Here is a 26,517-nt window from a genome sequence, read left to right as displayed (position 1 = left end):
AGAAGTGGGGACTTGAATGCTCGTGTTCTTGAGCCAAATTGTTTCGTTCATTGGAATAAGTTATTTTGGGCAATGAACCACCCAAGTCGTACATTACAACGTGGATAACTTGCAACATCATTTAAGATATAGCTGGAAATGGGGCAGAAATCATAGCACACAGGAAATACACCAGACAGAACGTGCTGTGTTTGCATGTTTCCTCCTAGTGTCATTGTTTTCTACACCGCTTATTCTTCGTGTCAGTGTTGTCATGTTGCACTTGGGTTCTACACCCAACATGTACACAGCATACATACAAATTTGTGTTCGAGAAACAACAAGCCGCTTGAATCTGAAAAAACCTGTGTTTATTTTGCTTTACTGAAAAAAGCAGTGTATGAGACCGGGCTAGTTGGTATTCCATGCTGAAGTGACCATCGCAAGAGTGAACGCAGGACACTAAAAAGGTGACAAGAACAGGTGCGAACTTCCAATTGGTGTTTATTACGAAAAGGCATGTATATATACTCTTGTGCACTTGATCATAATCAGTTACAAGAGCGCACTAAGGCCGCCCCAAGGCCTAAGGCGGCCTCCCACATACAGACCCCAGGTATGCAAATTCTTTAATGTCAACGCTAGGGATAGTTTGCCAACGCAGTTGCCTTATGCGACATCTGCCCCCTCAATGATGGGCCTAGTGCTTTCTTGTGCGTTGCTTGCTATTATTTGTTTTATCAGAGTGCATGACATTTGCATTGGGAGTTGTGGATTCCAAGGAAACCCTCTCTCCCTTTTGTACTTTTGTAATATGCTCCTGTAGTCTCATACTTAGGCACCTTCCCGTTTGTCCCACGTAACGCTGCCCACAGAAAAGAGGTGTGCTATTCACTACTCCCTCTGAGCATTTCGACGAAACCTTTTCTGTGAGCAATGTTGCATGAAATTGATTGTCTGCTGACAGGGCTGGTTTTGGCACATAACTGAGATAACTTGATGGGTGCGGGAAAAACGACCGAAACTCCCACCCTTTGGCCTATTTTCTTTAGTTTATGCAAGATAGCGTAATGTATGGGATGACTGCTAGATTCCTGCGAACAGTATCACATAGGTGTAACTAAAGAAAATAGGCCAAAGGACTGCAGTCTTGGTCATTTCTTCCGCGCCCCGCAAGCTATCCAAGTTATGCCCCAAAACCAGCCCTGTCAGCAGACAATCAAAATCATGCAACATTGTGCACAGAAAGGGTTTCATCAAATGCTCAAGAGGAATAGTGTATAGCATACCTCCTTCCTGCAGGCAGCGTTACGTGGGACAAATGGGAAGTTCCCTAAACTTGAGACTACAGGAACATAATCGGAAAGTACAAAACGAGAAAGGAGGTTTCCTTGGGAGTCCACTGCTCCCAATGCAAATGTCATCGACTGTTTGAAAAAACAGAAATAATAGCAAGCAGTGTGAAAGAAAACACTAGACTCATCATTGAGGCAGCGGCTATTGCAGAATGCAACAGCATTAACAAGCCATCCCTAAGCACTGACTGTTAAAGAATCTGAATATCTGGGGTCTGTATGCGGGAAGCCACCTTAGGCCTTGGTGCGCTTGTTTATTTGTGATGACCACGTTGACTTGCACGATTGTAACAGATTATGATCAAGTGTGCAAGAGTACATATACACACCTTTTTGTAATGAACACCGGTTGGAAGTTTACGCCTGTCCTTGTCGCCTTTTTAGTGTCCCGTGCCCAGTTTTGCGCAAGTCCTTTCCGCATAGACACTAGAAATTGGCTGACTAGAGGAAGGATTGGTTGAGACTTGGAATGACTGGCTGCTTGCAGAGGCCTTCGGCTTTGCCTGAAAAGTAAGAAACACCAATCAATTAAGGCTGTTCAATTATTTACCATCATCATCACTACTGTTACTCAGATAAACAATGATTTCGTATTCACAACTGTCACTACAAGTGCTCTTGTCAAAAGAAAGGTAGAGCTGCCATGGCCACATACTGCAGACCATAGCTTTCAACTTTCACTGCTCCATTGCTCCATTAAACAACCTTGCAGATTTTACTGTTTCCCAAAACAATGAAGTACTCTTGAAACAAGCGCAAACCCTGCATGTTGTTTACTTCCGACCCAGAACACGCAAGCCAAAGATATTGTCCAGCTGACAGGCTGGTAGAATAGCAACAATAGCAACAATACAAAAAACCATGCTTGCACCACAACTGTGTCACAACAGCTGTCAGCCCCTTTCGGATATGGTTTGTGTCACGGAAGAAGTATCAATGTGTAATAGTCTTTTTACTCAAGCAGTGAAAATTGAAAGTTACGGTCGTGAATGCATCAACATACCCTTCCCATCTTCATAAAAAGTTATAATATTGCACTGTGTTCACCGAAAAATTTGCCCTTTTTTAAAGAAGCCTGCAATTATGCCTGGACCCCATACATGGCTCTGGCAGGCAGTACTGTTTATTCTGTCCGTTTCTTGACTTGCAATCCCATAACGAAACAAATAATGCAACATATTTTTCCAGATTGCATTGCTTCATGTGAATGTGCTTAATTTGGGAAATTTCCTAAATGAATCAAGCCTCTCCTAAAAAATTTTGAAGTAGAGTAATTCATTAACATGCCTAAACACGAGCACTTCCGTGGATTTTGAGAGCCAATGAGGCCAGAGCTATTTGCTCAAATTTCTACGACTCATGGCAACAGGATGGCCAAATTCCGTGCTGTTAGTAAATGCAAAGAAAAAAAACTTTAGTCAATTTATGCAATGTTTCTCTCCAAAATTTTTCTTCTTTATACCGTAGTGGAGATACTCTGTGGTAATTAGTTGGAATTAATGCTATTGGCCTGCAGTCTGGTACAAAATATTTTTAAAGCCGCAGCGACAACACTATTTCCTTCGGATCTATCCAAAATGCAGATTCGGTAAAATCCAGGGAAAATGCTTCTAACTTAACTAAACTGGTAATTCCATATTGTTTTTTGCAGAGACACCTTTTTTTTTCTTGGAAAACTAAGGTTAATTTCATTGTCGCCAGGCTCGGGCAGCAAAATAAATTTTTATAGTACCTTGCTGGTGAAGCAGCGCACAGACACGGACACAGTGAAGACAAACAGGAATAGACGACACTCGCTGCACTCGCAACTATTTTGTGTCGTCTATTCCTGTTTGTCTTCACTGTGTCCGTGTCTGTGCGCTGCTTCACCAGCAAGGTACTATGATCACTCACCAACTAGCCCAACTTTCCACGTTACTGAAAATAAATTTTTAAATCAAAATTAAAAGTGATCGCCAGGCATGTCCAGTTGAATTCATCTGAACATGCACTACTGTCTGCAGTACACATGTTGCCACTTTAAAGGCCTGCAAGAAGGCACCAGTTATATTTTCTAGGGCAAGAAGGCAATGAAGTATGTTACTTAAGGCAATTAGTCACAATTAGTCACAGGAGTCCTGGATCAGTAGAAGAAAATTTAAAGACTATAAATTGTTTAGAAGACTTAAGTCACATAAAGGTACCATCATTGCATTGTCCTAAAACTAACCTAAGAGACTGAAACCTGACATGATAAAAATGGAGCTTGAGAATGAAGGCTTGCTCAACAAGCAACAGAACGACAAAAAATGATATGCATGATAAATTTTTAAAAACGCGCTGATGAGGACGGTAAAGAACTAGGCACCATGACGAAATTTGTAAATATGCAAGCATAGGATGGAGTCAGTTGGCGCAAGCCATATATATTTACAGATTACTAGGAAAGGCGTTCGTCCCGCAGTGGACATAATGTATGTGATAGCACTGTGCCCCTTCAATTATGCAGTCCCAGACTCTCCGCAAACCACCTGCGGCTTCTGGTCTGGCTTGCATTGACAGAAGGACACATCACAGTCATGTGATCCCGCTGCCTGGGACTGTCCAAGGTTTTGTTTGAAAGCACCGTGATTGGAAGTCGCTCTCCTGGCTGCTGTTGTCTGCTATTAGCTACTTAAATTAGGGGGTTTTACGTGCCAAATCCCCTTTCTGATTACGAGGCAAGCTGTAGTAGAGGACTCCGGAAATTTCGACCACCTGGGGTTCGTTAACATGCACCTAGATCCAAGTACATGGGTGTTTTCATATTTTGCCCCCATTGATATGCGGCCACCGTGGACGGGATTCAATCCCGTGACCTCGTGCTTTTAGCTTCTTGTAGATAGCGCCCTACCCAGCAAATTCAGTAGCGTGGTCATCAAAATGGTGCAGTCTCAGAGGGCATGTCGCCAACACAACCATAAAGCTTGCATAATGGAATCGCAGCCTGAGCACATTGAACATGTTAACAAAGCTCAGTTTACATCGTGCTCTCGCTCTTCGGGCCCCTTAACCGCTGTATTTAAGCCAGCTCATTCATTTCCTGTAAAATTTAAGCGTCATTGCCACACAAAAATAAGCAAAAACACGGTTGTGCCACATCACTGTTCACCCACAAAGCACAGGCCGATATCCTCAAAGCTCGTGAAACCGTCTACTAAAGGCCTGACGTGTGTCTAGGACAGAGCGCATCTACACTGTCTACTAATCCTGCACATCCAAAAGCAAAATTTCGAATTTGGGTAACAGAAGGAATCGGCACACATGTCAACAGCAATCGGTGAAGCTCTGATTATACAGGTTGTCCCATGTAACTTGAGCCAAACAATAAAAATATGCAAATGTGACGTAGCTCGACAGAACCAAGGTAACAGTTTGCTGTCACTTGGAGATACTTAGATATTTTTCATTCCACCACAATTAATATTTTATCTTCGTTAATTAATCAACTTTTCGAATATTATAATTAGATTAGAAGTGTCCATGAGAAAATTGTAGAGCAACATGAAAAGCTCCCCATACAGCTTTCTGTTGTTCGAGACATGCTGCGTAGAAGTGTTTTTTCGAGAAAGAAGCTTGCGAATACACGCAAAGTGCTGCGAATGGACAGTCACGCAACAATTTAGTGTGTATTTGCAGGCTTCTTTCACGCTAGGAAAAACACTTTTATGTAGCATGTATTAATCATAATATTTGAGAAGTTGATTAATTACAGAATACTAATGATTTAATCTGGCAAAATAAAAAAAAATGAGTATCTAGAAGCGAGGGCAAACAACATTACCTTGGTTCTGTCCATTTACGTGGCATTTGCATATTTTAAATGTTTGGCTCAAGTTACGTGAAACACCCTGTATGCCACGCCAGCTACAAGCATTAAATATCTACATGCAATATGATATGTTTCCTCGTCCACCAGTTTCACTCATCTGAACAGCGAAATCTACCTGTTTACTATGCATATAGCAATGAGCATGACAGATTTCACGAAACACATCAAGAAAAGCAAGCATTTGCACCTGATCACTGTGCTTTGCCTTAAAAAAACACAAGGACTAAGGTTGCAGCAATTAGACCACTCATGAAAACCTCGCATTATGGCACACAAAGCATCGATTTAACGGAAGCGATAGCTGAGTGCATGATATTTTCTGTCTGGAACGCGCAAAGTACACATAAACACACAGCCTCTTTTAAAACATGGCGTCAAGCCCGCATGCATCTTTATAAGACAGCCGCCGTCTGGTAGCTACTTGCATATGTCTGAACAAATATCTGCTGACAGCTCTGAGAGTCCGCAGAGTCTGTGACTTCTGGTAAAACGAATGTGATACTGGCTGCCCTCAGACTGGTGGATGGGGCTTCCTAAGCTGATTGAGAAAATCGAATGCGGGACAGCAGTGCTAAGCAGTCCAGGACTGTCAAGGACTGATAATCGAAGAGGCCCACTAATGCTTTGTGTTCCTATCCTATGTAATCTCTTCATACTGATCAGCTCAAGCTGCATGGCAAAGAAGTCTCTTGTTAGTGCTCTGAAGACAAGCCTCTTGCCCAAACATTGGCTATAGAGACGACCATCGTTCGACAACTGTTGATCTGTTCATAGAAGTGAGAATTCCGCGACAAACTTTTCAATGAAGTAAGCAATATGATGATGAACTTGTTTCACAAAACTTCATAAGTACACCTGACCTTTGACTCACTTTTGCATGTAAGTAAATATTAAGAAATTGTCGCTGCGAACAGTTGTCCCCGACTGCTGTACACACACTTGTGATAAAAAATTAACCGTATTTGAAAGTTTGTATAATTAGCCAGGAGAGCCACACTTGCTGGATGGCTCATCGTTTAATTTGGAAAAAAATTCAGCAGTGAGCAGCAATTGGATCACTAATGACCTTGAACATCTTTTATAATTATTAATTTGTAAACACCTGTTGTCGAACAGCCCACCTACTGAAGTTTTGAACACATTGTACACAATTATAGCACATACTACACGAAATAAGAACTGTAATAGACCTTACCAAATACAATATTAGTGTGGCGGCAGGTCAAATGGCTCCTTGCAATGCTTGCGCCCTTCCTGGGAGAACAAAAAACGACATTAGGCTTACACTGACAGCACCAAACCACATAATTTAAGTTGAAAACAAGTGCCCCAGAACAAAGGAAGTTCTAATTAGATATGGTCAACCTGCTTAACCATGTCACAGACATTGAATGACAGAATGTACTTTTATGGAGCCTCAACTCCATGAAATACATGCTAATACAAACATGCTAGTACACAGAATCAAATTAGATGCATGAAAATTCTCAGTAAACTTTTATTTCCTAGCAACCACAAGTTGCTCTTTGTGAAGTGCAGCGAGTGTCTAACCTACACTAAGAAAGTGGAAAATTCGGGATCCTTTCTGGTGAATAACTAACCATATCTCTACCGGTACCCAGCAATACAAAGGTGAATTGTAAGTATTATATTGATTAAAGAAAGAGTTCAGTGCTACCAAGCAAGTACAATAAATAAATTATTTCAAACTCATCTTCATGTCAGGCTAATCAAGTTAATTTTCTTTAGATCACATGAGAGAATGGTTCGAAAAAAATATTGGAATCTGTCAACAATGTTGAAGCAATTTTATGACGGCCTGCAGATAGCAGCTGGTGAAATAAGACCTGGGGCAGGGGGAGAAAAGACCAAGAAGTGTGATAAAACAAAATGGGGCCTGTGCTGTGCAGCTACTAAATGCAGTTTTATTAAATTATGATGTGCAAAACAGCAGATGTAAGAGATGCGAGACCCTCAGGTGGTATTTTGCAATGTTATGGGAAATTGTTTCAAGGAGCATGACTCCTTAACCCTTCGAGGGTCAATGACGTAAATATACCGCATTGCGAAGTACAAAAATGGTCGATGCCGTATATTTACGGCGCTGTCTGTAGGTTTAAAAAGCGCGACAATTTCCTAACCTTGTCTTTTCTGTCATGTGCTGCCATTATGTGGAAATACAGGGAATTTATTTTGCACGCCTCGCTCTCTCAGTTTTCGTTGCATGGTTTGTTTTAGCGCTAGTTTGCTCCTGCGCATCTATGTACGACCGCTAGCGCATTGGCGTGCGCGCGGGCGGGTGGCGGTTTGGGTTTTGTTTTCGCAGGCCGTTTCGGCTTCTTGCGCTTGCAAAACTGATGGCTATCTCGTTACTAATCGCTCAAAAGGCTACTGATTGTTTCTCGCTCATTTAGTGCTCGCAGGGGTGCGCATAGGAAGGATGCTGCCGTGCATGCGCTTCTGTTGCTCCTTTTCTTTTTTTTTTTGAGACTCGCGAAAACTAATTGCATCTGGTTGGCGATAAGATGAAGATTAGTGGAAGTTTGTCACACGTTTTGCTTTTTTGATGGGCACACAACCGCACAGTTTTCTTGAGTGCGTGCACCTACACAGTTCGATTATGCTATGGATGTACTATCATAAGCAATATGAAAGGGAACACAGGAACGCATGGCAAACAGCCTTGAAACAGACTCGGAGCGATACACAGATGGCGCTGTGAACAATGAAGGGGGAAAGGAGAGCGCTCTTCCACTAACTGTTGGCACTCCCACCATGCTGGCATTTCTACAAAGGAGCAGCTTACGTCATGGATCGTCCGACAGCCGATCGGTGATCGTCGCCAGTGACTTCGATTCACTTTCTTTTCTTTCATTCTCTTTTTTTTTTGTTCGTGCAACCGCTTGATAGTACCCCGAGAAAAAGTTTGCCCTGTATTTCAAATCAATTCTTTATTTGAATTGACGCACTCCGTTGTCAGGGGCACCTCGAACAGCGGCGACGCTCGAACCAATGACGACAGAGGAATAGAATAAAGAAAAATTTTTAAAAAGAGAACATTGACAAACTGTCTCTCGTGCGACTGTTGCACGAAGTTTGTTCAGAAAAAATTCACGTCGCACACTGCAGTGGCCCACGCAGAGCAGTCAACTCTGAATTTGTAGCCTCAAGTGCCTCTTAAAGACAGGAAGATATAATAGAAATGTCTAAAAGAGGTTATACGCAGTGCAATATTGCTCTCGTGACAAGCCGCCCATTGAAAATGGTCAACCGGATTATCCAGGCTTACCGAGACGAAGGACGCATAAACGATGCACCACACCGCACACGACCTCGATCAACAACGAACGACTAAGACCTTTGCATCGTGGCTGCCGTCAGCGACAAGCCATTTCAAAGTGCAAAAGACGTTCGAGGTGCTCTTGGCTTGAACAACTTGAGCGACAGCACGGTACGACGAAGGCTTAGAGAAGCAGGACTGCAAAGTCGCATCACCGCGCAGAAACCTCTGCTCACCGCAGCCAACAAAGCGGCTCGCCTGAGGTTCGCTACTGAACACCGCAGCTGGAGTGAGAGTAGGTAGAAGTATGTAGTTTTCTCTGATGAGTTCACGTTCTCGAGCCGCTGGGACCAACGAAAGAGAGTGTGGTGGACCGCAAACACACACTTTAGTCCACAGAATATACAGGAGGTGGCCGCCAGTGGACACGTGTCTGTGAACGTCTGGGGGGCGATTTCCCTGCAGGCCTAGGCCCACTGTTGAGAATTGATGGGAGGTTCACCAGTGCTGCGTATTGCACTCTGCTCGAGCACCAGATGATCCCCTATGTGTTGAACAGGCCGCACCCGGATGGGTGTTATTTTTTCCAGCAGGACTTGTCTCCCGTTCACACATCGAAGGACGTGGCAGGCCTTTTAGAAGAGTGAGGGGTAATGCAACTTCAGTGGTGTGCGAAGGGTGCCGACATGAACATTATAGAGCACGTTTGGGGCCGTATGAAAGTGAACCTTTCGAAGAGCTCACTAGAACTGGCGAACTCCAACTAACTATGGGAAGCAATAGAACATGAGTGGAAGCCCGCCTTCAGCGTGATACCGCATTCATCGAGGCTGTCTACGCGTCTTTGCCTCAAAAAATGGAGGCCATCGTTAAGCCGACGGTGGCATGACGCATTATTAGGCCACCAACGAACAAAGCAAAGGACGAGGATAAGCTGCGATAACGCTATTGCCTTATCTCATTTGCTTCAATATCTCTTTAATATTCGGCAAGCGCCAATAAACTTATTTTGAACTCACCCTTAAAGACAATTTTTTCCCGGTTTAGAAGATTTGCCATAAATCGATATCGAAGTCCGGAACAGTGCTATCTTTTGTAATGATTCGACGCAAAAGGTTACCAGTGACGCAATATCGAACAGTGTTATCACTGTCTGCTGGTCATGTGAAATTCCGCACTTTGCAGACGCATGGCGGGAGTGCGAACAGTTGTTAGAACAGCATCCCCCTTTCCACTTTGTTTCTGATGGTGGCCGCTGCGTATCACCAATATAGCTGGGTCTGAGGGTGTTTTCTACGCGTTCCTGTGTTCCCTTAGATATTGCTCACAATAGTATGTATTAGTGTAAGAGCAGGAACATTTGAGTCTTGCAAAGTATTCTCGTGTGCACATTTTCAAAGCCTTGAACTATAACAATGTAACAAATTTTTTACTCTTATAGGTTTATTTCCTTTTTTATTATTGTTACTCATGAATAAAGAGTACATATAGTATACCAATGCAAAATAATTTTTTTCTGGCTTTACGGACACCCTAGAAAAATTACGGTAAATTTTTTTCGAAATAGGTCCCTAAGAATTGGAATCTGCAATAAAAAAAATCGACCCTGGGCGGTCGAATATGGCGAAAAAGATCAACCCTCAAAGGGTTAATTATATTCATGTAATCTTTAGAAACGGATGGCATAAAGGACATACTTGTTGACAGTTTCATAGCGAGTCATGAACACGATGCACGCGGGAGTTAAGCATCTTTAAAGAATGCTCTAGAAACTTGCAAAAAGCAAGTTTCTATAACCTCTCACAACACCGAGCTTCACCTACAAGTGTTGTAACATTTCCTTGCAACGTGCAGCACTGTTTTCCCAGACAGTTTGAATCACTGTGTCACAAGCTCTGGAAACAAAAGTGCATACATAAGTGCTAAACAAGCACATATGATGCCCTACCCCTACTGCACAGACACATTTATCTACACCAACACATGTAGATGGGTTATGTCATCCATCTGGTAGCTTCTGATCATCTTCCAAAGCATGAATCTCATGACTGCAAATTCTATAAGAATGTGACACCGACTGATTACTTGGGGACAACATGAAAAGACAGAAGGCCAAACAACACGAGCGCAGGCTAAGACTTTTGGTTAATTGCGCGCGCGCGTGCACGCACACACATACACGCACACACACACACACAAAAACAAATATTAGGCCTATTTGTCCTGCCTAGTTGCAGCTGCAGGACAGCGGGATGTTGTAAACAACCACACAGTTGAACTGCTGCATGTGCCTCTTGCTACACTTTGCGTCAAGGCCTGGTATGATTCACCTTTTTGAACCCAGATTTTGAGACTATGGCTGACCTCTTGAATGTGATCTAACAGTGGTCACACCACTGTAGGCCAATGTTAGACCTAGGTATAGAAGTTCTCCTCGACTTGTTGAGGATGCTATTTCGTGCTTCTGTGACAGAGCTTCACAGCCGAACAGTGCGCTGATGCGAAAGGCAGAATTCCCTCCTTAAAAGACGGGGCATAGATGCAGTGCACATGACACTCACCAAAGTAAACAATGAGGTCAAGAAATGGAAGATCACTGTCTAGTGGTAGTTTTCCAGTAGAACACGTTGTGGGGCCACTTGGTGAAGGGCTTTCAGAAGATGAAGCGCCAACAGAGACAACACAGTAAGAAAGAACAAAGACAGGACAAGGTGCTACTTGCAACTGTTTATTGAGGTCAAAAGCAACTGAATATATAGCCATGGGGAGAAGGGGAAGAAAAAAACAGAAGCATTGCTTGTGTGAAGGTGCACGCGCGAGAACACAGAAGATGAAGGGAATCATAAGATTAGCCAAAATCTAAAACTTATCTAAAAACATGCATTCATTTGTGTAAATATTCAGACACAGGCATGCTGACACAGGCATCCCCTCTATTCTTAATCTGGTTGGCCTCCAACAGTTCACGTGCCACAGTGTATTTGCTTTTAAGCACGATCGTTGTATCCTGAAGCCTTGCTTCACATACTTGCTTATTCTCATTCCTGCAGGCCTTGCAATGAAGTGGTAAGTTTGAGCCATAACTATTTTTCAGCGAAAGCTTGTGCTCCCACAGGTGTTCGCCGATACATCAGCCAGTTTGTCTGATATACTCTTTCCCACACTTCCACGGTATACGACCGCTTCTTCACACTTCACAAAAGGATTTGTATGTTAAATAGAACACTCTACTTTTAGAGTCATGAGATCCAATCAGGCGGCACGAAGTAGCAAGCTTTCGGGGCACAGCAAAAACTACAGGAATTTCATATTTAGCGGCGACGTGTTTAAGATTACGCGCCACTTCGTGAGAATATGGTATCACCACTGGATACGGCAGAAATTCCTTGCGGGCACAAGGTCGGTATACCGACCCTGCAATTAATTGTTGCAGTATAAGTCTATGCACTCCAAGACTGTTAAACGTGCGATTGCCGCTATGTGCCTTGAATTTACCCTTAAAGAATTGTGCTGTCATAAGGCACACAAAACCTTTGATGAACAGATTTTGAAGTTGAAGAAAGCTGCCTTTCCTTGTTTGGTTTTGAGCAAAGTTTCAGAGGCGTTGTTGAAAAAGGTGCAAAAAGAAAGAAACTGAAGCAGTGAAGAAGGTCAAACATTGGAAAAGAAAGCGAAACCAGTGGTGATACCGTATTCTCACAAAGCAGCGCATAATATTAAACATGTCATCGTGAAATACAAAATTCCTGTGGTTTCTTCCGAGCCCCAAAAACTTGCTACTTTGTGCCCTCTGATTGGATATGATGACTAAGAAAGTAGAGTGTTCTAGTAAACACACAAACCCTTTTGTGAAGTACAGAGAAGGGGTCGTATACTGCATACCGCTGAAGTGTGGGAAGGAGTAAACTGGCCAAACTGGCCAATGTATTAATGAACGCCTGCAGGAGCACAAGCTTTCACTCAAAAATGGTTATGGCTCAAACTTGCTGCTTCATTGCAAGGCAGGTGAGAATAAGAATAAGCAAGTACGTGAAGCAAGGCTTCCTTATACAACAAACATGTTTAAAAGCAATGACACTTTGGCACGTGAACTTTTGGAGACCAGCCAGACTAAGAAAAGAGGGAACGCCTGTGTCGACACCCCGTCTCCGACTATTTACAGAAACGAACGCATGTTTTTAGATAAATTTTTGATTTTGGTTAATCTTCTGATTCCCTTCATATACACCTTCCATATTTTTGCACATGCGCACTCACATAATCAGTGCTTCTTTTTTTTTTTCTTCCCCCTCTCCCCATGGCTATATATTCAGTGCTTTTGACCTCAATAAACAGTTGCAAGTAGCACCTTGTCCTGTCTTTGTTCTTTCTGACTGTGCTGTCTCTGTTGGCACTTCATCTATTGAAATGTAGTTTTACCCCTTCCATGAGCTCATCTAGCACTGTAGAGAAGACAGAAAACAAATCACTCAACCCATTTAGTAGCCTTACTTCACGTCATATAGGGTAGGAAGTTTCCAATGAAGCAGAATACCTCTACTACGCTGGTTCTTACAGCAGCTAGTGTTTACGACTAGCTGACAATGTTCTCGGCAGTGAAAAGTCGCAATTAAAGTGGTTGAGCAACTTTTTAATGTCTCCTACAAAGTGCCACACATGTTCAAGTAAGCAAAACTACTACTGAAAGGCAAGCTCCACTATCTGGGCCTGAAGATTTTTTGTGGTGAGCATCGAGCTGGAGCTATTCCCTGCACTCAAAGGTGTTTTCAACTTTTCTGTTGGTGCACCTGAACACTGAAGCATGTTGTTGATACAGGAACACCAGAGAGCACATTTAACACTTGGTACCACCCCGACGTGGAGGGGAGCTTCCATAACCAAGTACAATGTTTGCTTTTAACAGTGCGTTCGCACTGCCTTTTAGCAAGCATTGCCAAGAAGCATTTAATGGAGTTGAAAGTAGCTGACGTCTCAGGTCAGACAACTTCGAGAAAGCCAAGGCCTATGACTGTTATGCAATCTGTACACAAAGGCAACCATCAATTCAAGCAAATTGCTCAGAGAGTTGAAACTACCTCTTTATTTTCAGTGCCAAGCAATCTGGGCACGTACAAAATGTTAACCGGACCAGGGCAACACGTAAAGTTTACATAAAAAAGTATGTGCTGGAGTTCATAGGTACTACGGTTGGTTCTATTTACAATATCCCACTGTCCTGCAGCCCCAATTATGTAGGACAAACCGGCCGACGACTCAAGGATTATCTTACAAAACATGCACAGACCCTTGACACAACATGGGGGAGCAACATAGCTATTGATGCTGCTTTGTGCAGTTGTACACCAAATTTTTAGCAGTGAAGTATCTTCATGACACATTTTCATAGCAGACATAACTTTCAGAATAGCTCCCACTATGCTAGCGTGCCATCATTTAACCTGCTTGGCATATTGAAGTATTCAGATCAACCTGCCGAACGTTCTGAATTGGCTGCTTGGTGCATGTTTAGAAGGGAACCGAACAGGGCTACAGACAGGACAAAGGGAATGTGTTGCTGTGTACAACGCTGTCACTTCATACTGGCAGTACCACTGTTTGTTCCCTTTTAAATATTCATATCTTTTGGTCGCCTGACCACGCAACGCAGCTGCGAGCTCAGGCTATAATTTTACATTGTTACATTGCCTTCCAATGTTGCACTTAATTACATCATCGCATACTCACCTGTTATAGTTAGCTCGACACTAGCTCACAGTGAGCTTATTCGTGGCTAATCTTAGTTACCATGGAGCCCATGCATGACAGTGCTAACGATCAGTGTGCAGTGTTGTTGCATACTCATTAAGCCAACACTAGACAAACAGTTATTTTATTGGTGCATGTTTTATCTGTTGCCTCAAATCTTTAACTCTGGCGCTATAAGTGTTTTTTAAACACCACTCATATGTGCAACCAAGTCAGCTACGAAACAATATCCCTTTCAAGTCGACGTGCTCATACTGAACCAATTTGTTGCCACAGGAAAACAAATCATCAATTATTCTTGAATGCATCTGCAAAAATTACTCTACTTGCATAGGCCTCGTCATTCCACCAACATTTGCAGTCACTGTCTATTAAGACTGCATATGCAAGACAGATATACAATAGAATGGCACAGCTTACCAGAACAAAGAGCACCACTAGACAGACTGCTGTGGCACACTTTCTCAGGGCCGCTGGCTGAGAAACTGAGCACAAACCGGCACACAGACATCCTTCACTGGTGCAATAGCTGCAATTGAAGCAAATATTATCATGTATTTTCAGACCGGTCGTCCACAGTAAAGCAAAAACATTTTCATATACAAATACTCTTGCACATAAGCTTGTCACCGAATTACCGATTGCTGTGGTATTGTTTGGTGTCTTCAATTGTATCGTTCAACTCATTTAAAAAAAGACTTCATGAAGCACCTTCTATTCGGCAAAACAGCAGACATTTTGCTCTACATAACTCACAACATGTATTTTAGAATAATTATTGTACTGATGCCTATATGCTGAAAATTAGTCTACGCAACTAGAGACAGTCAGTATTAGAACCAGCCTTTAACATCAGTGTTGACACATCTTTTGATTTTTTTATACCAGTTTGGAACATTTGTAATTTTGGTTGTCCATTACACACTTTTGGGCACCGCTATTCTGTGTCAAGGTTACCTTAAAAATTACTTATCACATGCACTTGCTTTACAATAACGGCCGCAGATAGGCAAAATTTACGTGGCAATCCACTCCCAGATTACGTTAAATGCTGACGTATTGCGTCAGAACGTTGATAGTCAGCCTGGTAGCTGTCTGAAGTAAAAACAAAACAAAAACAAGAATTCGCGAATAATCTGATGCCGATTACCAGCTAGCAAAATAATCAATTTCTTCTCCAGCGACCCTTAATGGGTATCACGCGGACACTTTCAAGTGCGATCGCGCACGATTGCTCGGGCTCGATCCCAAAGTGTTCCAAGGCACCGTGTTACACCAGTGTTACGTAACACTGCAGATCGCACGAGGTTACGGCAGCAAACACGCTACACCGTCCATTCATTGTGATGTAGGGGCATCGCATGCAACATGCTCTATGAGGTCTTCATACACAAGCAGACTTTAAATTCCAGAAGCAGTCTTATGAACACAGCGATTATGCACGCCAAGCACACTGCGTCCTAAGCTTAAGGAAAAATAGAATTTCGCTGTGATGCAATGCGTTGCCGAATACGGCTAATATAGTGTTACACCGCACCGTGAGAGATTGATAAGGGGAACAGTAACTTCACTTTATTTTGGAATGCCAAGAACACATCACAACACATTGCAAAACTGGAATGCCAACGTCAGTAAACCAGCTGCCACATACAGCCGATAACGAACTGCTACAGACGACATCGTCGCTGATGTTGCCTACGCGCCTCAATGTACTCTATATGCAATCAGCACAACAAACGCTACACCATTTATCACAGTCTCGCAATGCCGCGGCTTTATCAATCCTCATGGCCAAGCGGGAATGTCGTTACAGGGCATTGACAGGGCATGCTCACACAACACAGTTGAGCCCGTCACCGGCCATCGCGGTGCATTTCGCACGCGCGACGTGCACCAACAACAAAAAAGGACACTTAAATCACTTACTTGCGTAGCACTCCATCGTCGATTCCTTCTTATTCTCTCAGTGAAATCCCAAATGCAACAGGTATACCACCACCGCACACCGCCATTTCCAGCCGCTGTCCACTCTGTACTGTTGAGGCGGAGAAATGCAACCCGTCGTGTAGAAGCGATGAAGAGTGGTAAGCAGCGCCACCGCTGAAACCTCTCCCGTTTGTGCGTGCGTACTACGATTCGCCTATGAATAATGTTCAAGCAGCGTTACCTATAGTGATATTATGTAACTGCTGGTAAACGTGGGCGGTGTCTTTTCTTTATATTCGTTGCGTGTTGATTTTTCGCTCTTAACATGCTCAGTTGCCCTCCTCATGAAATTACGGACGGTTCTCCGTATTTCAAAAAACAGAGCTCACGTCCGTTTTTTTACGTAGAATTCCGCCGTTTTTCATGAAACTGAACGGTCTACGTAATTTTTACGGCAGGTTTGACCGTAAAATTACGGAAATTTTTTACAGTGAAGCCAGCGAGCCAGGAAACGCTCGCGGAGTAGTTCGAGGACTACCAATAGAAATCCCGGATGACAAAATTAGCGCGTACATCACCGTCAGGGACGCCGAAATTTTCAGAACACGGCGCCTCGGCAAGAGTGAATGCGTCCTGATAACAGTAAGAGGCCCAAAGCTCCCGCGCGTCGCACTAGTGGGACGGGTAGTCACATCGGTGGCTCCCTACAGGCCCAACGCGGTACAGTGCGCATTATGCCACATCATAGGACACCGAACGGACGTCTGCCCCACAGCACAAGATTACATTGCATGTGAAGGATGCGGCACCCAATTCACCCCAGGAACTGACCCTAAATACACACCCCACGACTGTGACACCAAATGCTTAAATTGTGAAGGCGCACACAGCTCCCGAGACCCCACCTGCCCCAAAAAACAAGCCGCCGACAAGGCCACTCGAACAGCTGCCTACAGGAGAGATCATCCAGAATCTTCTGTACCAAAGCCCAAGCGAAATCAATTGCAGGCAAAGGGACAACAGCCGCCGCACAATACAAAAGATAATTTCCCCCACATAACTACGCACAACCGCTTCGCAGCGCTGGAAGAAATCGAACAAATCAAACAATCCATCGAAGTGGACGCGCGGACACAGGACAACATTCCAAAACAAGCAGAAAGAACAAAACAACACGACAAAACTTATGCCATGGCAGCCCGGACCATAAAGCTCAAGCCCGTGGAAGGGGACATCGTACGGCCTCAAACACCAAAAACCGCAGGACCATTACAGCCACTGGAGAAAGGGCCAACGTCCGCTCGACAGCCGCACCAAACAGCCATGCAAGAAGGAACATCCAAAGACAGAAGTGAGGACCGCCCGACCGACCAACCGCCCAGGCCACAACCCATGCAGGTAAGTCAGTCAGCCACTCCGACACCACACGACAGCCATGTTCCCAACTACATTACTGACATCTTGCGCAGACTCGACAACGTAGAGAAACGGGAACGCGACCGTGAACACGCACATGAACTCATCACAAACCAACTCACAGTGAGCATAGAACAACTGACCTCACGCTCTGAGCAACCTTATACCGAACTAACTTCACAAATGAATATGCTAGTAGAGAGCATTTGTACTCTCAGACGTACGGTAGAAAGCATGCAGCAATCTATACACGCACTCGAAACACAACAACGGCACCTTCGCAAGCGAACAGACACAACACCAACCGAGGGCCCCAGCAAGAAGGCCACATATGACACCGACAGTGAATCCACACACGAATATGGCCAGCCCTAAAACAGAGACGCCCCCCAACACATTCAATTCAACCTCAAACCACGTGTCACCCCAAATAACAATCTGGCAATGGAACTGTAGAGGCATTCGTCGAAAAAAGAACAACTTCGCTCAATTCATTCTCACAGCACCACACAAACCAGATGTTATCACCTTGCAGGAAACAGTTGGCCCAATAACCCTTCCGGGATACACCGCCTACTCGAGCCCAAGCATTACACAAAAACTAAGAAAACGCTCTCTCGGCATGGAAACAACACCGTCGACTCACACGCCCACTATGACAACCACACTTATAGCGAACAAACACCCTACGACCCAAATCTCCACAGACTCCATCAACACGGCCACAGAAGAAACAGTACACACTCGCAGCTGCTTCTACGGATCGTACAACCTAGATGTAATAAACACCTATCGCTCCCCAAAAGCACTGAGGTATAACCCACAATGGCGCAAACACCTCAACAATTACAGCAAATGTGATACCATCTGGTTGGGAGACTTCAATAGCCAACACATAGAATGGGGCTACACCTGTAACAAACCCAATGGAAAACAACTCCTACTACTTTCCGAAGAATTCCACTTCAGCCTAGCTAATGACATCACCCAACACACGCGCATGGGAAACTCAGTAGAACGCGACACCAACCCAGATCTCACCTGGACACGAATAACACACGAACCGGAATGGGAAAACAAACAGGAAACACTCGGTAGTGACCACTGCATCATCACTACAAGCATCACAATACCAAAAAAGAAACGCAAACGCACAAGCAATAAAGGATGCCCAATTGGCCCTGCTGCACTGACGGACTGGACAAAATTCCGAGCTACTCTTGAAAACCTTACATCATCCACGTGGGATGAGTGGACGCAGAATGTAACCTCAACCTGCACCAAACATACCGCCGCCATACAACGGACAGAAGAGCTCCCCGAAGTAGATGGTCATCTTCTGACCCTCTGGGACAAAGGACACAAATTAGTGAAACAGTGGAAAAGAAACAAACACAACAAGCAACTACAGAAACGCATACAGGAACTCACAGAAGAAGCTGAAACATATGCCGATAGCCTTGCCGCCTCCAATTGGATACACACATGCGAACAGGCAGGGGAATCACTACACACAAAAAATCCTTGGACACTTTTTCGCAGGCTTCTGGGGCAACCCCCGCGAAAGAACCATCTTGCCGAAATCCAACTCACTCACAATATAACGGATGAAGAGCTTGCCAAACAGTTTGCAGACGTATTTTTTCCGACGGCCAGCTCACAGCCAAAAACACCACACTTACAAACCCAATAAAACAACCTACCGCACGAAGCAGATGCGCCGTTCACAATGCAAGAGCTTCTCACGGCAATTAACAACACCAAACGCAACACAGCCCCTGGAACAGACGGCATCACTAACAAGATGCTGGCCAATCTACCGGCGAAACAACAGAAAAAACTTCTCGAATACATAAACACAGTTTGGGAAACAGGCGAGATTCCACCAAGCTGGAAACACGCCTCTGTTATACCAATCCCTAAACCTGGCAAATCACCCAACAACCCAAAACATTTCCGACCTATATCACTGACCTCATGCGCAGGCAAAGCCATGGAAAAAATGGTTGTAGCACGTCTTCACTGGCTCCAAGAACGAGACCAAACATCAGACCCGAGAGTCATAGGATTCCGCCCTCATATGAACACACAAGACGCTATGTATATGATATACCAAGATGTATATGCCACAGAAAGTATCAACCAAATCAGAGCAGTTGTGGGACTTGACGTCAAGGGCGCCTTCGACAATGTCGCCCACACTGCCGTACAAGAAGGCGTCCGAAGACTTAAACCAGGCCCGCGTATGACACAATACATACACAATTTTCTTCACGATCGCACGGTCAGCGTCAAGGTAAATGGAGAGGAATATCAGAAGCGTTATCTCACGCGGGGAGTACCTCAGGGATCAATCTTATCCCCGATTCTCTTCTCCATGGCCTTGGACAGTGTCAGCGCGCAGCTGCAAAACGTACCTGACCTAGGATACAGCATCTATGCAGACGACATTACACTATGGGCACATATAGGGTCTCCAGGTGACATCGAAAGCACACTACAACAAGCGATCAACGTCATCCACTCCCATCTCAAAGAAATTGGTCTTTCCATCTCACCGGAAAAATCAGAATATATCGTAGTTACGAACCAAAGAGGTCACTCAGCAAACCACTACCGTAACCTCATCCATCTCCGAATTGAAAATGAACCAATTCCAAGACGCAAAACAATTCGCATTCTCGGATTCCACATCCAAGATGATGGCAAGGCCGACACTTGGATGCAAAAAACTACACAAAAACTTCACCAATTTAAACAACTGCTATACCGCATCACACGGAGAAACAAAGGAATTCGCGAGCACCATCTATGCAGAATAGTCACAGCATTTGCAGTACCCACTATTCTATACCAGCTGCCATACCTTCACCTCACAAAAACGCAGCGCACGAAACTGGATAACCTGTACAGGCAACTCGCCAAAATCACTTTAGGACTTCCAAGATACGCGCCAAATCACAGAGTAAGCCAAACCGACATACTTCCAAATCTTAGCAGACTATTGGACGTCCACACAGAATCACAAATAAATAGATTAAAACGATCACACCAAGGTCAAGCTCTGCTTAAAGATCTCGGACATTCTCAAGACAACATGCCTGAAATAACGCTGCCACCTCCACCGTGGCAAACGCTTAACATTCACACGTTCCCGATTCCCCGAAACATGGACCCGCAAACAGACCAAGGAAGAAGACAAGCACGCGCAAAACGCACCCAACATAATCCTCCGGACACCACTGTGTACTACACAGACGCATCCCCGGGTACAGACCCCACAACACACCGCACGGCGACATACAACGCCGCGACCAATGCGTATACCCAAGGCCTGTACGCAGGCCTTCCTAGCCAAGTAACGGCTGAAATAGTGGCAATAACTGAAGCAGTCACAGCACCGCAGCACACACACACCAGCATCCTCATTCGCACAGACAGTCAAGCAGCATGCCGAGCGTTCCTCACCGGAAACCTGCCCAACCCCATCCGTGAAATCCTGCATCGATATACGACGAATAATCCTGCACACCACATCACTATTCAATGGGTACCTAGCCACTGTAACATCGAGGGAAACGAAAAGGCCCACGCTCTATCCCGCGCAAATATTCCGGGACCTCCTCTTCAGTGGACAGACGCACCCAGTTCTACAGAGTTAAAACAAATATCTTCAAACATGCGCCGCCTAAAATTAGAGGAATGGCATGAACAAGATACTACTCTCCCAGCTCCACCACACTCCTCAACACGCGAGGCCGCTGCCACTTGGCGCCAAGCCCAAACACACTGCCTACCCACACAAAACATTCTACACTACATAGCTGGAAAAGACGGCTCCCCCAAGTGCACACATTGTGGAGGATATCCCAATACACCCCATACACTCTGGTACTGCCCGGGAAGTCAACACGCACTACAGTCTATACTTAGGACGCTACCAAAAAGACCACACACATTAGAGGAGTGGCTGGCTGACCCAACACCACGTAATGTGGCCGCGTTAACGGAGCTCACCATGGCGCTTGGGATTGGAGTACCCCAAGAAGCGGACCCAGCCCAATCAAGACCTTCGCCCCCGTTTCCGGCAGCCTCTCACCACCACCCTAACTCCCAGTAGTCCCGGACAGGGGGCCGAAATGAAATAAATGTTTCTCTCTCTCTCTTTCAACGCGCCCACAAGTGACGTGCCGGTGGCGGTGCTGCTTTTCGTCGAGCGAGTCCCGATGCCGCAAACCCAATCAAAGGCGGCTGCGCTCGACTCGTTCACCACTGGGGTTGTAGCCCCTGTGCAACCATTAGGGCACCAGCCTGCATCCTCATTGTTTTTCTTCTGTCTTTTGTTGTGTTTTGTTTCGCTTCTTACTGCCGCTGTTCTCGTTTTCCTCCCCAGCCGCCCGCATTTGTTTGCTTGACCTTATCTCTAAGCGCCCCCCTATACCTCCCTCGTGCCTCATCATTCTCGTTCTCTTTCCTTTCATTAGCGCCTGCCTCTCTATCGTCGACTTAATAAGAGGCAATCGCAAGGCACCTGGGTGAGGTACTCTTCCTCTTCCCCCTCTCTCCCCCTCCGTTTTTATTTTCTCGCTATCACGGCGATGCCACTGCCGTCGGCCCTGTTTCCCTTCGGCGTTATCTCCCGGAGCCACACCACGCAACTCCCGGCTCTTGGCTCACCTCGGGGCACTTCCAAGTTTGACGCGGTGCTCGCGGCTGTTTGGTTAAGCCAGTATCTCTGTTTCCTACTGAACGGGTGGCCCTCGTTGCCTGACGCACGTTCAGAAGCCCCGGGCACGCGCTGTCTAAAGGCAAGTTGGGTGGAAGATACGCATAGCTTCATTAAAATTGGCGCATTTATTTATTTACTTTTAATCACGAACAGAAGTAGTTGAAGGTGTGGCTTCTTCTCTTTATTTCCACTTTTGCTTTACATTTGAGATTGCTACATTCACAAAAGGCAAAAAAAAGTTGCAGAGGTGTCTTGACTACGATTCAAAGTATTCCGAATGGGATTAGCGTTGCACGCTAGTTTCCATTAAAAAACAAGCAAACAAACAGTGGCCAATGTTTTGTTAAATAAACTTTGATGGGTTTCAGTTGGACCTTTCTGAATTTCGCGGGCATCTTTATGAACCTAGGAACCACGTATGCGATCAAAAATGACTTTTGTTCACTGCAGTGAGCAATGTCATAAATAGTTTTTATCCAAATGTTTCAATGACAAGAGGATATATATTACAATCGGCTATATAGGATTCACATAACACCACAATTACGTCTCATCCGCTTCTTACACAAGACATTCGGTGACTAAAGGACTATATATATATATATATATATATATATATATATATATATATATAGTGCTACTGAGGGTTGTCTTCTCCGAGGCTGGACATGTATCGAGTGAGCTCCGGAACCACACTTCGCAATGTAGTGCACGCAATTTGAATAATAGATAGGGGACTTCAAGGAGGTGAGCCGTTATGCTAACGCATTTCTCTCTGTCGCATTTACCACTAAATCGAAATTGAATATTTGTCCACTTTGACACTCCTAATGCTAATGCGTTAATATATAGTACATATTGATATCGTACAGCTTCTAAACGATTGATACTCACTGGAAGCGCAGCCACGCTTTCAGATCCCATCTGTAATACATTTAATAGGTAAGAAGCACTTGAAACTTCTGCTGCATTAAATGCAGCATGCTAACAAGGATGTGCTTTGGCTGAGCCCGACGATCACTTGACATCTGTTCACGCCGTATACAGAATTCGTTATCTTATGCATGCTGTCAACTATAGCATTTCAAGTGTCCCCAACCAATGAAGCGCCCTCTTGAGCTCGATATACGAAGCCATTCATTATAATAGGTGAAAGACGCCGTAGCACAGATGAAGGTTGAAATTCATTGCAGTTAGGAAGTTCGGGGTTATATATATATACGAGAGAGAGAGAGATTTCTCACGGTTTAACGTATCAAAACGGTTCTTCTCTTTTTGAGATCGCCTCCGCAGGCTGCAGCAGAGGTTAAATAGCTCGCTATGCCACATTAGGTAGCCCCATTCTTGAATACGGCTATGTCTCATGGTTCTCATTTATAAGATTTTAATAACCAACTTCTGATAATGTGATACCTTAGTTGTGAAGTTTGTCTGTAGTAAGAGTTTGACTCGGTGCATTGTTGTCAACTCCATATTGTCAGTGGTTAGGTTTCCTTCAAGCGGCTCCTGTGGATTTTCTCCCTAACCTCCTCCCTTTCTTACGGAAACAATAGAGAAAGAAAGAAAGAACCAAAGAACAAAAGGAGGAGAAAAAGATAGAAAGCTAGAAAAGGTTCAAAGAAATGAAGAGCGTTAAAGTTTCATTACAATGTGCATTAACTGACTCATCACCAGGAATAACAAACAGAGCCGGAATACTCCCGAAAGTCGGGCTAAACTAGCGCTCTAGAAAGTGATTTACCAAGTAATACGTAACATGTTGAATACAGAAACACCCTGCTATATATTATATAAAAACCAAAGAGATGACAAACGCGTTTGACCCATTCTCAAACACTGCAACATTATCGTTTCAACAATGTCTATTTAAGAATCTTCCTTTACGGTCTAGCAATTAGGAAACGGGATGACTAGCTTGCATCTATTCATCATTAATTTAGAGTCATTTCTTAAACACATTTGAAACACACTTAGACGCTTCAAAATGACAACGTGAAAACTTTGTTTCACCTAGCGTTTGCTTAGCATATGTAAAGTTGTGTCCTGTTGTTGCTTTTATGCTCATATGGTAGCACATTGTACCATCATTCTAATTTGATGGAAGCGTGTGAAACTATAAGCATTGTAACAAGTTCTAACGAGTTCGGGCTTGTTTCTTCTTGCTTCACTGTCTTCTATTCGTGCAGTAAGTGTCAGCCATCCTGCCTAGAGATTCGTTGTGTACCGCCGAGAGAATATAGAAACTGGCACTAGTGTCAATAGCTGCGCCATACCATTTAGGTCTTCAAGCAACGCAATTGCTATACTGTCATGCCATAGCCAATTAAGTCGTGTTATCTTACGCCAACCAACCCACTCGAAGGTATCAATGCAGTTGACTGCTGTGTAACCAATAAATATCTCACCTCGCTACAAGACGTCTCGTGAGAACCTCGCTTGCCATTATGAACCAAGGATCTTGGAATAATCACTGTAACGTTTACCCTGTTTTTATGCTGAAGCAAGGTACAAAGCGCGTCCGTCGACAACAAGTGAGTCATCTCGGTAGTCAAATTGGGTGCAGTTGACTAATGGCCACGGTCGCTAACTACACCAAACGAAACATATCATGTCCCGTGCACCTCGCGAAACCTTAGTTGGCGTGCGAGAAACACGCACCACTCAGCCTCCGGAGAATGGAAAGTCACGCACGGTCCGCGTCACACACAGTAACTCCAGGATTATCGATGCAAGGAACGTGATCAGAATCGGTAACCAAACGAGCAGTGCCTAAACGAAGGAGATTCGAGCCAAGGCACGGCAGGCACGTACTGTGCGATGCAAAGGAGCGAGCGCAAAAGGAACTGTGACACGATCTCGAACGGGTGAGGTGGGTCTTCACCGCAAGAATCAGGAAACGACGACGAAGCCGGGCATCGCGATGATGAAAAAAAAAAACGCAGAAAAGATAGTATTCACTTCATTGGTACATGGTTGTGACTCTTATCCTAGTCTCGAGCGGTTCTGGTTTAACACGGGGGGCAGGATGGTGTTAAACCCCTCTTTCCCTCGTTGAGGGAATCCAGTGGCCAGTCACAAACGCCGAATCGTTCACAGCCTCTGTCGCCCCCCACTGGTCGTCAGCGTGCTGCTCAAGGTGCTCATGTCTTCAACGAACTCCTCGTGTACGTGGTGCACCTGTCTCCGACGTGTCACAATAGGTGGCAACCGCCTTTCGTCGACGCTTTCCCCAGAGGTTCTCGACGAGGGCCCTTTCACCGATAAGTTGCCCCTTCGTGATGGTCAGGAGGACGACGTTGCGTTCTTCAAGAGAAGTGAATGATGAGGCGTGAACATCAACTGTGACAGCTGCGTGTTGCTGGTGGGGCATCAATCCGTCGCCAGATGTGGTAGTCGACGGCTTCTTGGAAAACTTAGGTCGATCATAACAACGGATAGACGCGTGCAGACACGAACAAAATTCGCTCTCGGTCCGTTGGGATTTCCAACGAAATCTAATATGGCCGAAACCATTTGTAACACAACTTTGTGTGTGGTGTAGAGCTCGCTTTGTTGCCGTGATACGTTCATGTGGCGATACTGTGTTTAACAGATTCAAGTGCAGAGTGCATTTGTTAAACATGCCCAACATGACAGTCTATGCGTTGCATGCCCAGTGTGAGCAAGTTTGTCATTTGCCAAACGCAAATGTAAAGATTGCGCCGCACAGGGTAACTGCATGTCTAATGCCAAATAAACCTAGATCAAAGGCGATATTGGGCGACATTAAAGCAGCCCATCGTAAACACTTTTGGAGAGCAAATGAATTTAGATAATGGTTTAGGTGTACGCTTTTCTAGGGCGATTTTAGAAATCCTGTTTAGCACATCACAAAAATATCTGCGTTTGTTTGTCCATATCTTGTTCTCCTCTGTCGTACTTCTATCTATCTTTTTTTTAATTAGGAATCAAAGAACAAGTTACGCAATATAGAGTACTCGTTGTAGTATTCAGGAACATTCATTTTCACTTGGAGAGAATACGGAAAGCAATAGCGTGTTGAACAATGCTCGAACCAGGTTCATGAGGTAATGGTTCGCGACTTGCAGAGTGTGACTGGTATAATTCGTTCTCGTGTGCCAGGAAGCAGTGACGCACACAACAAATACGTAAATACTTAAACTTCACTGCCTAATTTTTTTCTTTCGTTACGTAACGAAGTCGGCACATAGAAATAATTGAGCTGAAAAGGATAGTG

At 44.5% G+C, this 26,517-nt stretch overlaps 1 protein-coding gene and 1 long non-coding RNA gene across 2 annotated transcripts in view; both read right to left on the bottom strand.

Moving 5' to 3' along the window:
* The window catches only part of LOC135903907 (leucine-rich repeat-containing protein 24-like), a 1,007,861-nt gene that overhangs the window by 468,070 nt on the left and 513,274 nt on the right, over positions 1 to 26,517 (bottom strand). The window lies entirely within an intron of this gene.
* LOC139057827 (uncharacterized) lies at positions 1,389 to 16,227 on the bottom strand. The gene is made up of 4 exons (XR_011513022.1): positions 16,136 to 16,227; positions 14,630 to 14,738; positions 6,380 to 6,438; positions 1,389 to 1,837 (listed from the first exon to the last, which is right to left on the bottom strand). It is a non-coding gene; the product is annotated as an uncharacterized lncRNA (long non-coding RNA).

This window comes from Dermacentor albipictus, chromosome 3 (assembly GCF_038994185.2).
Source record: "Dermacentor albipictus isolate Rhodes 1998 colony chromosome 3, USDA_Dalb.pri_finalv2, whole genome shotgun sequence".
NCBI lineage: Eukaryota > Metazoa > Arthropoda > Arachnida > Ixodida > Ixodidae > Dermacentor > Dermacentor albipictus.
This window is presented reverse-complemented; position numbering and strand designations above follow the sequence as displayed.